At 39.6% G+C, this 12,844-nt stretch overlaps 1 long non-coding RNA gene across 2 annotated transcripts in view; it reads left to right on the top strand.

Moving 5' to 3' along the window:
- Positions 1-6,170, top strand: part of 2610307P16Rik (RIKEN cDNA 2610307P16 gene) — a 425,389-nt gene extending 419,219 nt beyond the window's left edge. For both annotated transcript variants that reach the window (NR_045054.1, NR_045053.1), the window contains one exon: positions 5,143-6,170. This is a non-coding gene — a long non-coding RNA (RIKEN cDNA 2610307P16 gene). The remainder of the gene's footprint in view (positions 1-5,142) is intronic.
- The last annotated feature ends 6,674 nt before the right edge of the window (positions 6,171-12,844 follow it).

The following is a 12,844-nucleotide window of genomic DNA, read 5'->3' as shown; positions in this document are numbered from 1 at the left end:
AGTTTCCTTGTAGGTGTCAGGATAGTAATGTGAGAATGGAGCCTCCCTTTGGCCTCTTTCAGGCACAGAAGGAGTGTGAGTGAGGGTATGTAAATGTGTTTTTATTCATGTATAAATGTATGTATTTGTGTAAAGGCCAGAGGTCACCTGAATTCCCCTTTCTTTTTTCTCCACCTTGTGTCTCACTGAACTTAGGGTTCATCAACTTAGTTAGGCTGACTGGCCAGAAAGTGCCACAGATCTGCCTCTGTCTCCATCCCTCCTTTTCCCCAGTCCTTGGAGTTACAGATCCAGGCTGCAGTAGCTGAATTTTATGTACGTGTTGGGAATCTGAGTTCAGGTTCTCATGCCTGTACAGAAGGAACTTTACCAGCTGAGCCAGCTCCACAGAATTTTCCAGAATGCTTCCTTTAAGCACACTGGAGAACATGGCTGCAAACAAAGGAAGATTAAAAAATGTGATCTCTACTGTGAAAAACAGTTTTGAGTGTGAACAGCTGAACCAATGAGTTGGATAACACACATAGTCTTTGTTAAGGGCTTCTGAGTGTCCCAGGAAAGTCATTACTCAAAATGGAGAACCACGAAAGTGTCTGTATTTGTCTCAAGATAGACTCGTATGCAAAGGGTTCCAAAATTTTTGACAAATCAATCCCACAGTTAAGGGTCATATATTTATAGCTGATCCAAACCCCAAGATGAATAGAGATGTCAAAATCTTGAGCATATTGGATGTTTACACATGAATAAGCAAGATGGCAGACATTGTTTTCAAGTAGACTTTTTTTTTTAGCATTTGCATGTTTTTGGTTCAGCTTGTAATTTCCATATAACATTTTTTCATGTTTACATTAGCATGTAATTAGCATATATATAATTCCATGGTGGGTTATATAAATGCCTATGCTCCCCAAGAGGAAAAATGTCTGTGGGTTTTTATTTCCTTTTCTAAAATATATCTAAACTATGTTGGTATTGGGGGAATAATTGTATTTTTCTTTTTAATTAGAATTAATAGTTTAAGTGATGCAGCAGCCTATGAAGTTCGACTTCTAAATTAAAGAACTTCATGTTTCAGGAAAGGTATTTAGTTTCAGGACTTGCAGGAATAGACTTGAAATATTAATGTTAATTTATCCTTTACAGCATTTGGTACTCTAAGTACTGTAGCTACTCTTTAGCTAGAGAGTCTTATATTTGAGAAAAATATTTTAATGAATTTTACCGATTTTATTTTCTAATGCTGTGTGTATATATGAGAATGTGTGTTGAATAAAAAGAGAAATACCATTTCAGTGGATACCCCACCTTTCACCTGATAGGATGAAGGTAAGGAATGACTGTGTGTGTGTGTGTGTGTGTGTGTGTGTGTGTGTGTGTGTGTGTGTGCATTTGATCAAAGGCTTTTCAGACACACACACTACATTGCCTTTGCAATTCATTTTTGGATATCTCATTTCAGTGGATCATTAATACTATAAATTAATACTGATGTTAGGAACACATGGTTTCTCCCCCGACCCCAAACTTTTTTTATTAAATACTGAACAGGGTGGGCTAGTATGGTGGTACATGCCTTTAATCCCAGTACTCAGGAAGCAAAGGCATTGGCAAAGGCAAACAGATTTCCGTGAGTGTGAAGCCAGCCTGGTCTACACAGTGAATCCAGGCCAGTTGGGGCTACAAGAAGATACTGTCGAAAACAACAATAACAATAAAATAATAACAGATTATGAACATTTACCATGTGAACACATAAATTCTTTAATACTGTCCTAAGATGCAGAACAGAACCAATACCGGCTGCTTCACAAGGGAGCTGTTTGTAGCAAATGGGGATGGTTGCCAAACCATCAGTGCTATCACCTGAGCTAGTGTTGAAGAAAAGGCTTCCGTGTCACTGGGTACTATTTTTTATGATTTGTAATTTTATCATAATGGGGTTTTGTGTGGATACCACTTTCTTCATATCTCTGCATATGCCATTGGATGACTGAATCATAAAAAAAGTAACTTGGGCATCTTGAGAATTCAATATTTAGAATTTCACACTGAACTTCCCTAGATGGAATTGTATTTGCCTTTCTTGCCATTGTATTGTGACTTAATTGAAGTAGAGACAATTATCAGTTAACTTTCCCATCCCTGATGTAGTATTTGTTATAAGAGAATGTTGGAAATATTCAATAAATGTTATTTGAACAATGAAGGCATTGAATGAGAAAGTATACTGTGGTGGGGGTGGTGCCTCTTGCTTCATCTTCATGTGTGTTTGTGCATTTGAGCAAGCTCAGTTAATTCACACTAAGGACAGGAAGTCACAGACGTTGTCCGGGTACTTATATATTGCCAGTGAGAAGAACTCTGAAGTAGCAATGCAAATTGTTGAGCTTTAATTTTGTTCTTACCTCTAAGGAGTTGTGTTTAAGTGAAAATAATTTATCAACCTCAAGCCTCTACTTTTTTCATGTTCCAAATTAATTAAATCTATGCCATATAATTGTTAGTCTCCAGAGCAGTGGCTCTCAATGTATAGGTTGAGACTCCTTTGGCAAATGTCCATCTCCAAAGATATTGGCATGATGATTCACCACAGTAGCAAAATTATAGTTATAAAGTAACAATGAAAATAATTTTATGGTTGGGGGGTCACCATAACATGAGGAACTGTATTAAAGGTTTGCAGCATTAGGAAGGTTGAGAAACATTGATCTAGAATAATATTTCCTCCTTTATTCTAGAAGTTCTTGATACCTTCCATAGTCCTATAATATCCACCCAATCTAAGAAGGTTAGATTTGAACTATTTCACAATGTTTTTAATCTTTTTTCCTACAAATTTTGCTGTGTACAGGTGCAACCTTGGGGCTGGGTGGACCAGCCTTTGTTGCTTGAAGAAAAGGATAGGTACAATCTACATTCTAGGATGAATGTGTTCTTGCACGTGACAGAGAGGCTCCTATAAAAGGCTTTAAGACTAGGAGACATTGTTCAGATGTAATCACCTGTGCTCCTCTTTCAAAGGATCTTGTATAGGTTCCCAGTATCCAGGTAACTCAAAATTACCTGTAACTCCATCTCTAGGGAATCTGATGTCTTCTTCTGGACTCTGTGGACAGTACTTACTACATACAGACTTAAGTAAACTCCCTCCAAAAGGGGGATATTTAGTCTGGAGAGGTGACTTAGCCATTCAAAGCACTTGATGCTCTTCCAAAGGACCTATGTCCATTCCCCAGCATTCACGCCGCAGTTCATAACCCTCTGAAACCTTTTTCTGGCCTAAAGAGGCTCTTAAGTGTGCATATCCTGTACAGATCTATATTGTACTATCTGGTTTTGTGTGTCTACTTGACACAGCTGGAGTTATCACAGAGAAAGAAGCATCCTTTGAGTAAATGCCTCCATGAGATCCAGCTGTAAGGCATTTATTTTCTCAATTATTGATCAAGTGGGGAGGGCCCCTTGTGGGTGATACCATCTCTGGGCTGGTGGTCTTGAATTCTATAAAAAAGCAAGCTGAGCAAGCCAGGGGAAGCAAGTCAGTAAGAAACATCCCTCCATGGCCTCTGCATCAGCTCCTGCTTCCTGACCTGCTTGAGTTCCAGTCCTGACTTCCTTAAGTGATGAACAGCAATGTGAAAATGTAAGCTGAATAAACCCTTTCCTCCCCAACTTGCTTTTTGGTCATGATGTTTGTGCAGGAATACAAACCCTGGCTAAGACAAATATGAAGGCAAAACATCCATACACATAAAAATGTAAAACAAACAGATAAACTAGACAAAGCCTGTGGAGCCTGTAAATTGTGGACCTTTGGGGAGCACTCCAAATATAAGCTAGGGTAAAGGATGAGAAAGAAGACCCAAGCAGGGGAGACTGTCCCTTCCTTCCACTGTGGAACTTTACAGAAATACTTGTAAATGGTTCTCTAAAGCATCTTGTTACAGGCTACAGAGGCCAAAAGGGACTATTATGAAAAACCCTCTCTCTGCATATATGATATTGCTGTTAGGTTGGTGGTTTTGTGGGAGTGAGTGTGTCTCTGACTCTTTTGCCTGCTTTTGAGACTCCTTTCATCCTGTTGGATTGCCTCATGCAGCCTCTATACAATTGGTTGTTATCTCCTGGAAGCCTGCTCCTTTTTGAAGGGAAGTGGAGAGGTAGAGTGGGTGATGGGAGTAGTAGAAGCGATGGTTGGTATATGTTGTATGAGAGAAGAACCTATTTTCAATTTTAAAAAAGGAAAGGAAGAAAAAAAAAAAACCCACTCCATTCACTCCTCCTCCCAGTTGGTTCATGTCTCAGAGTCAGCCCAGATGTGGTGTTAGACTGAGAGAGGATCAAGTGAGTATATGTGGAAGATCTGCACAGACTCTATGGAGGGTCTCTGTAGCAAAAGCATCGGGAATCTGAGGCAGAGTCTACGGAGTGCCACTCTCAGACTGAGGCCTTCTTATTGTTCCTAAGAGTTCGGATGAGGAGTGTAGTCAGTTGAAGGGGATAAACAGAAGCAGTTTTCCTGTTCCTCTGTGGAGAGGGCGATTGCAGCCACTGTCTAAGAATGTGTAGTGAAGGCACAGGCCACTGTCAAAGGCAGGATGAACTGTGTCTTATTCCAATTGCAGCTGCCCACCCAGGATGGGCAGTGACGGGAACAGATGCTTCGCTCTTCCTCACAGTGCTGCTTACACTTCCTCTTGAGATGGTGCCAGGAGCACATCAAGAGGCAGCCGCAGGGAGAGAACGGCCGGCCTCTAAACCAAAAGCCCTCCCTGCCATTGACTTTAGGTTTGCTACTCTCTGTTGCACCTGAGTTAGAAGAAGCAAGCGCACAGTTCGTATTTCCTTTTATATGTTCACCACCACGTGAGAATGAAGAGCTTTGAGCAATGTGAAGTCAATTACGTGATGGGAAAAAAACAATAAAAAAAAATACTTCTTGCACATCTGTGTTATAATGAGGACATTTCAAATCAACCACACTAGTCTGGCTTCCTGTTTGTTTATAACTTACATATGTATAGTGTTCTCATTTATAATTTATGTATTTGTAACATTTTATGGTACACACTGTTCACTGTACCTTCTCCTCTCTCCTTACAGAAAAGTAACACCAAACCCTTTATGTTTCTATTTCAGGTGAAACTTGGAAGCCCTCTCCAGGATGCAGCAGGTAGCTGAGGAGAAAACGAAGACTGACCAGCCCAGAGCTCAGAGCTTCCTCCCATGCTCAGGATTTACCACCAATGCCATTACATCGGCCTCTTCTTGTATGCCTCTGGAAACCACATGTGTCCTCTGTTTGTAATGGTTTGGCTATGGTTGCTGGCCCCTCTTGGACATTGTTTTCAGAACTTAAAGAAACATTGCTTTAAAGATTTATTAGAACATATTTAAAATAAAACCATCTTCTCATTTAGTATGCAATTGATTCTTCCCATTTCCTCAGTCAAAACTCATTGATCAAATTTATTTGAGAAATCCAGACATGTATATAGCGTATTGGGGTTATTCCCATCCTCCCCCATATTCTCTTATCTCCCTTCCAGCCCTGACGCCCTCAGTCCTCCCTATGGGCCTATTCACACAATCATGTCTTTTTGTTTTATGAACCATTGATTTTAACCGGGGCCATCTGTGTTGCCATGGCTTTAGAATTATCTACTGGAACTGGTTGGCTCAAAATAGACAAAGACTTTCCCTTCCCCCAAGTCCATCATAGCTAGGAATTCAGTCCCTCCGGTCCCCTCCCCAATTCATAATTGACTGTTAGAAAGCCTAGTTTAATGCAGGCCCTGTGTAGGTACCCATAGCTACTGTGAGGTCACACCTGAAGATGTGAAGCCCTTTTCCCTGTCTTCCATTTCCACTTCTGTGTTCCCTGAGCCCTAGATGGGATAGTATGAATGTTCTGATAATCCGACCAAGTGGTAGTATATGTGTTCACTTAGATAAAACAAAGACAATACCAATAGGAAATGTATTATAAGCCCTGCACATGCTAAAAATATATGTAGCAAATAACATTATTATATAAATTCAGGGTCATTGCTCTATGTCAATGTCAGTGACGTATCAGTTTCAAAGGATTTATATCACTGTTAAGTTAGAAATAATCCACTCTTGCTTGTTGTACAGTGCATTTGTCCAGATAGCCTACAAAAATGTAAAAAAAAATCACAGTATAAAGAATATAAAGTGAATGTACTCTGCAAGACAATTGCAAACCTCTTATGGTATCTCATAGTACAATAGAGACTATCTCATCTCTGGCTACTTATTCAGCTTTAACACTGTAGGGATGGCTTGTCGTTTTGACTTAGACCCCTTGAAGAGCTGGGAAGCGTGCCTTTGCTACTTTATCAGATCCAGCTATGGAAAATTAGCAATCAATACATGCCTGTAATTGAGATCTTAGATAGATGGATGTTGTTATAATTACGAAATAGGCTATAATATTATGTTAAGAGATTTCCCTTTTTGTATGTTTGCATAACTACATGTTACCTTTCAATGTAAGCTTTTTTATTCACGTTATTAAGTCTAATTGAGTTAAGATACCAGGCAGGGTAGTGGAAAGAGATCTGCTAGATTGTCTTAAATAGCATTTTCTATTGCTGGTGTGTTCCGTAATTAGCCAGCATTGTAGATAACTCAATATGTGTTCTCTGAGTGGTGCATATCAGAGAAAGTTTCTCTATCTTTTTTAAAGAATATTTTCCCCTTTCGTGGTACACTGGATCATACAGAACCTTGACCTGTCATGCAACTTACTATCTAAGAGGTTTCCTTTAGGGTGTTGAGAATAGATTGGTCTTTTATATAATACTTTTAAAATCAGACTAAACCATGACTAGAATACTGTGGATTTGCATCTTAAATTATTCTGCAGTTATTTTTATGTCTGTATGATTGGGGGTTTAATACTCAAGAGTGTTTCTAGCCCAATGGTTCTCAAGCTTTGGGTTACAACCCTTTTGGGGGGTTACATAGCTGATATCCTGAATATCAGATATTTACATTGTGATTAATAACAGTAGCAAAATTATAGTTATGAAGTAGCAACGAAGTAATTTTATGGTTGAGGGGGTCACCATAACAAGAGGAACTATATTAAAAAGTTGTATTTTTAGGAAGGTTGAGAACCACAGTTCTAGCCCATATCCATTAATTGTCAAGAACGAAAGGTATACAGTAAGTAAGCCCATATTTTTGTGTTCTTGTAGTGGAAATCCTTTTTATTGTGCATTTTATATTTGCCATCATTGGACACAAACATCACTTTTAAAAAGTGTTCAAATGACATCCACTGACTCGTAATGTTAGAAAAATGGCTGCAGCATGTATACCATTTAAAATGATTTTTGGCATACTTGGAAGAGGGCTCTATTGCTGTGGTACTACCTCCCAATCACAAGTATCTGAGTTCATATAATAGATATCTACCTAAAAGTCAGGTTCCATAGTTGGAGCCTTTAATTCTAGTGTTGAATTGGGTAGACACATGCAGATCCGTGGAACACATTGGTTGGCCAGGCTTAAGGAGTCCATAAACTCAAGATTCAATAAGAAATCCTATCTCAAAAATAGGATGGAAGACACTCAAGGGAGACATCTGATGTTGGCCTTTAGCCTCATACACATGTACAGACATCTACACATACATGTATATACATCACACACAGAGACAGACAGAGAGACAGAGACAGAGAGAGACGGAAAGACAGAGAGAATATAAGTTTTCCTGGTATTTGTTACTACATTGGGAGACCACTTCTGATAAGAAGCCCAATTGATTGAACAGTTTTCCCCATTATTTGTTCAGTAACTCCATATCCTTAGGCTTCACATCACACTCTTTTTCTCCTGATAATGATTGCATGGTACAACCTATATTAAAAAAGGCCTTTACCAGTGTTTAATAATTAAGAAAGTCCCTGTATTTCACACAAGTTGTTTGTAATCAACTTAGGACCGAAACGGTGTATAACATTACTCATTTCTGGGATGATAAGAGACCTGTGAACACCTTGTGAAAGAGAGTACAGGGCAGACAGGAAGCATGCACTTGGTGTGAGAGCTTCCTAGTGGCTTTGTTAGGAGGGCCTTCGTATTCTTTTTATGTATTTATGTGTGATTATTTATTTGTGATTATGTATTATATGTGATTATTTTTCCTGATTCTTCCATTTCCACTTCCCTCCTGCATTACTGACATTTTTCCCTTTTATTTTTGACATTTTTATGCCAAGAAAATGGTGTTAACTAGGTATTAACTACACATAGCAGTATTCTCTGACTATATGAGTGGAGTAGCCTTTAAATAGTTCTTCATTTGGATCTAAAAATGAATATTTACTGAAAACTTTCTCTAGTTCATGTAATTTGTTAAAAGAATTGTAGGCACCTCAGATTTTGGCGAATGTGTGTTCTCTGATGAGGAAGTGACTGTCCCTCTCTGTGTCATTTCCTAGTTCTGAAACCTTGTTGACACCAAGCTCCTTTGTAAAGGAGTCAACAGAAAGGTCTTTGATAATGTCCCTGACTCATTATTAGTGGACATTGTATGTCTGGCTGGCACTTTTTCCCCTGTGTGGTAAAGTCAGCCTCATGTGGTGTTGCACAACCTTCCCTAACTCCTGTGCGTCAATGAGAATCAAAGGACTCCTTACAATGAAAAACAAAAGCTTGGCTTGGAGTCCCCAGATGAGCAATCCCTGAGCAAGACATGGGACTTAGATTCTACAGTCAATGCTCATCATCATTCTTTGTGCGAACTTGTCTTTTGTAAAAGTATTCTGAAATTTTTATTTTGTTTTTTTTTGGGGGGGGGTGCGGGGACAGATCTTGAAATTCTGTTATTCCTGATCTCACCACCCTTCTCTCCGCCCATTCCCACTCTTACAAGTCCCTCCACCCATTATCCCTGTAGCCTTCAGACAAGTGGAAGCTCCCCTTAGGGGGCCACACCACCCTGGAACCCCCAGTTGGCAGCATAGACACACATAGAAGCATAGAAGCACATCTTATACTTGAGGCTCAATGAGGTAGTCCAGTTAGGGGAAAGAAACCCAATAGCAGGCAGCTGAGCCAGAGACAGCATCTTCTCCAATTGTTAGTGGACCCACATGAGGACCAAGCTGCACATCTGCCACAAATATATAGGTGGCCTAGGTTTAGCCCTTGAATGATGCTCTTTGCTTGGCGGTTCAGTCTTGGTGAGCTTCACCCCCTAAGAAAATCTTTACTGTAGGGACTCTTTACCTATGGTTTCATTTCTCTCCGTGAGGGAACATTTGGAAACAGGTTGGATCAGGATAATTTTGTAGGGAAGGCACTGGGTAGTCAGGTAGAAATCCTATTCAGGCACTTAGCAGGAGGACCAATTGTTTCATCCATTATCTAATCTCTGAGGTGGAAATAACTATTTTCCTCACCGGAATGGTAATGTGTTAAAAAAAATTAAAAAGCCATGGTAGAGCATAGATTCCAATTCAGAAAAAAAGGTTCTACTGTTCCCTTGGTTTGTTTGAAAAGATTTATTTTTATTTGGTTTATATGTATGTGTTTGTATTTGACACTCTGTAGGTAGCTGTACAGATTAGAAGAGAGCGTGAAATTCCCTGGAGCTGGGATTATACAAAATAGTGCTGCACTCTGAGTGGTTGCTGGCAACCAAATTCAACTTCTCTTGAGCTTCTCTTACCCACCGAGCCATCTCTCCTCTCCCGTCAGCTTCTCTTGAGCTTCTCTTACCCACCGAGCCATCTCTCCTCTCCCATCAGCTTCTCTTGAGCTTCTCTTACCCACTGAGCCATCTCTCCTCTCCCGTGGGCTCCTATTCTTAGGGGCTGGAAGAGTTCATGTCTATTGCTTGTGAGAAGGTCAAAGTGATAGTGGGACCTTTCAAAGTTTATACTATTGCGATCTCAAGGGAACTCTTGTGACATTTGGCCAGCGTGATATTTTGCACCATTGCTTTGCCTCTGCATGGATGTCATGCTATATGGAAAAATCTTTGTTCCTTTTACTGTGGAAATAAAAATGTTCCTGAATTTGAGCATCCTGCCACTCCTTTGGTAGTGTGTGGCTATGATGGTCTGAGTAATTTGCTTTCTCCAGCTGTTCCTGTCGCTCAGCTTGCCCTGTTTTCATTCCTCTCCTTAATGAGTGGGAAGAACAATGGTGTTTTTGATGGACACACACAAACTTTTCTTTAAAAGGGGAAAGTGTCTATGTCAAAAAAGGGGGGGGTGGTTTATTTTAAGATGTGGAGATGTGTAGAGCAGTGTAGAAAACTATAAATAAAACCTAATGTTGGAAATGAAATGATTGTGGGGAGGACAATCCCCTTTATAACAAAATCTAATTTAGTGAAAGTGAACATGCATCCTTAGGGATGCCTTGCCCAGTCTCCATCCATCATTTCCAAACTGGTTTTGCTATCAAAACATGACTTACCAGCCTTCCTATATGGTCCAAGGTCTCCTTCACCTCAATAATTCAGCTAATGAACATTGAACAGCCAAGAACTATGTGGAGAAAAGATCCTTTTTGAAAGTTGCTATCATTAAGGTATAAGCCATATGGACTCAAGGGGTGGCAAAGCCCTGAGCAGTGTCTTGTTCATTAAGACAGACATATTTATATGGACAGTAATGATGACAAGTATATCAGAGTCTACATGGTTTGAAGCAGAGTGGAGATGCAATTTGATGACGTTGACAGCCCAGCTGTAATTATGTAAATAACACCTAGTTTTACTCTGCATCTCTCATCTCTGTGTGTATAAGGAAGAGAGAGGGTTATAGAAAATAAGTTAGTGCGAGACAAGAGCATTCGGCTATTTATTTGTAGCTAGGACAGTATCCTGAAGCTTACATTTCTCTTGAGTTATGCTTTTATCCACCATCCCGTGGGTCTCCCAGAGGGAATATGCAAATACGTGTTCGTTGTTCAACCTGCAGCCCGTGGCAGGAATCCCAGAGTAGCTATGAATGCAGCCCGATGCATTAGTAGGTGACAAGGACATATCTTAGTGTCTCCTGAGAGAACCTTGGTGAAGATGCTGCATGCACAGGAAGACTACAGCCTCCTTGCCGTTCCTGCTCGAGCTCTTCCCCTTCAGATCTTCCTGTTTGGGTTTTCCCTTATTAAAACGAATACTTTCTACTTTCCTTTTGAACACATCATCTTAAAATTGTCCTGCACTAGGACGATTCCTATGTCTAGCTACCTGTCAAGCTTTCCGTTGCAATGTGAAAGCATTTGATTGGTGTATTTGAAGTAAGACATGTCAACGGGAGTGTCACCTTGATTGATGCTAATTATGAGCCTATAATGGTTTCTCTGCTTTGGCTACTGCCTCTGCAGATTGTGATTTTTTTTTTTATGGGTAAAATAACTGCTGCTCAACAGCTTAATCATAAGTTCTGGCCTATCTTTCTTCAGTGCTTCTGTGTTCAGTCGTGTAATCCCAGAAACATACATTATCTTCGTTAAAAGCAAGGTGCAATGTTCATAGGAGTGATTAATGCATCTCTAAGGAGCCTGAAGTGTCTTTGTTGTGTTCTCAACTTTGGTTGTGATCACTGTGCTTTCTGGGGATTGAAGCTACCTGCAATGTTATGTATGTTATCTGGGGATCATTGAAGATTTCCATATCGTTTCTACTTAGCACATTAACATTGTAAAATGAGCCTAAAGCTACTATGTTAGAAACACAGGATTTGTGACCTGAAGATGCCATCCGTAAGTGGCAGTCACACCAGCAAAATGAAAAGCAAGTTAAATTACAGGAGGGCCTTCCTTCTTGGGAGAATCTTGTTAAATAGATTTGAGGTCACTAGCTTTGAAATATCTGCTGATTAAACTGCAGTTCTTCCTGGCTGCATTTTCACAAGGCTAATATATGCTGAGCCTTTAAGCTTTTTACTCAAGCCCGGAGATGAAAGTTTTAAATAACAGAAAATACATCTAGCAACATACATATTTATGTGACAGTCAAGGTATGGATAATTTGCTTATGTAAATACAGTCCCATATATATGACACACAATAACACTTCCTTGAAATGCCCCGTTTTACTTCAGAGTACCTAGCTACAAACTAAAAGGCTGTTCTGCTGTCTTATGAGTTTGCCTCTGCACCCTTTCAGTGCACAGACTCTCATACATATTTAACACAGTACTCTGATGCTTTATAAAAACAGTGCTGACCACTGAGAAACTTGTTGTTGAACTAACATGAATATGCACCTCTATAATCTCTCTTGTTTACTTTTACTTTATATGAAGTAAGCTCCATAGAACATCAGACTTCCAAAGGAAAGCACTGAAGTACCTTTATACTTTCTTGCTGGTTTGCTGTTCAGCAACGCTGATAAGCACACTATATTAGCTCTAACTCCTACACAAAACTGCTCTCTAATTTCATTTTTGAATCATGCTCATTTTCAAATAAGAAGCACCAGATTGCATTATAGAAAGGCAATTACTCTCCAATTGGTCCTGGCGTATAAGAGGGAACCACAGGCTTCCTCCAAGGCCAAGTTTGGGAATCTGGTTCTCTAGAAATAGCATCTACTACACATTTCTGGTAGTATAGTTATGCCATTTTTGATTAGAAAATGCCAACATAGTAATTTTCTTTTTGGACACTTGGAAAGAGATATTAAGCCCTGTAGTGTTATTAGAGGACTTTCCCGTCTATAACATTATATTAGAAAACCCTTAATGCATCTTTAGGGTACTTGCAATAATCATTTAGTGCATTGTCTTTTGTTATTGTCATAACAAAGATTTAAGGGAATTGTTGGAAATGTTAGTTTTCCCATGTCCTG

Source organism: Mus musculus, chromosome 13 (assembly GCF_000001635.26).
Source record: "Mus musculus strain C57BL/6J chromosome 13, GRCm38.p6 C57BL/6J".
In the NCBI taxonomy this organism is placed as follows: Eukaryota; Metazoa; Chordata; class Mammalia; order Rodentia; family Muridae; genus Mus; species Mus musculus.
The sequence above is the reverse complement of the archived record's forward strand: the minus strand, read 5'-3'. Positions and strand labels throughout refer to the sequence as shown.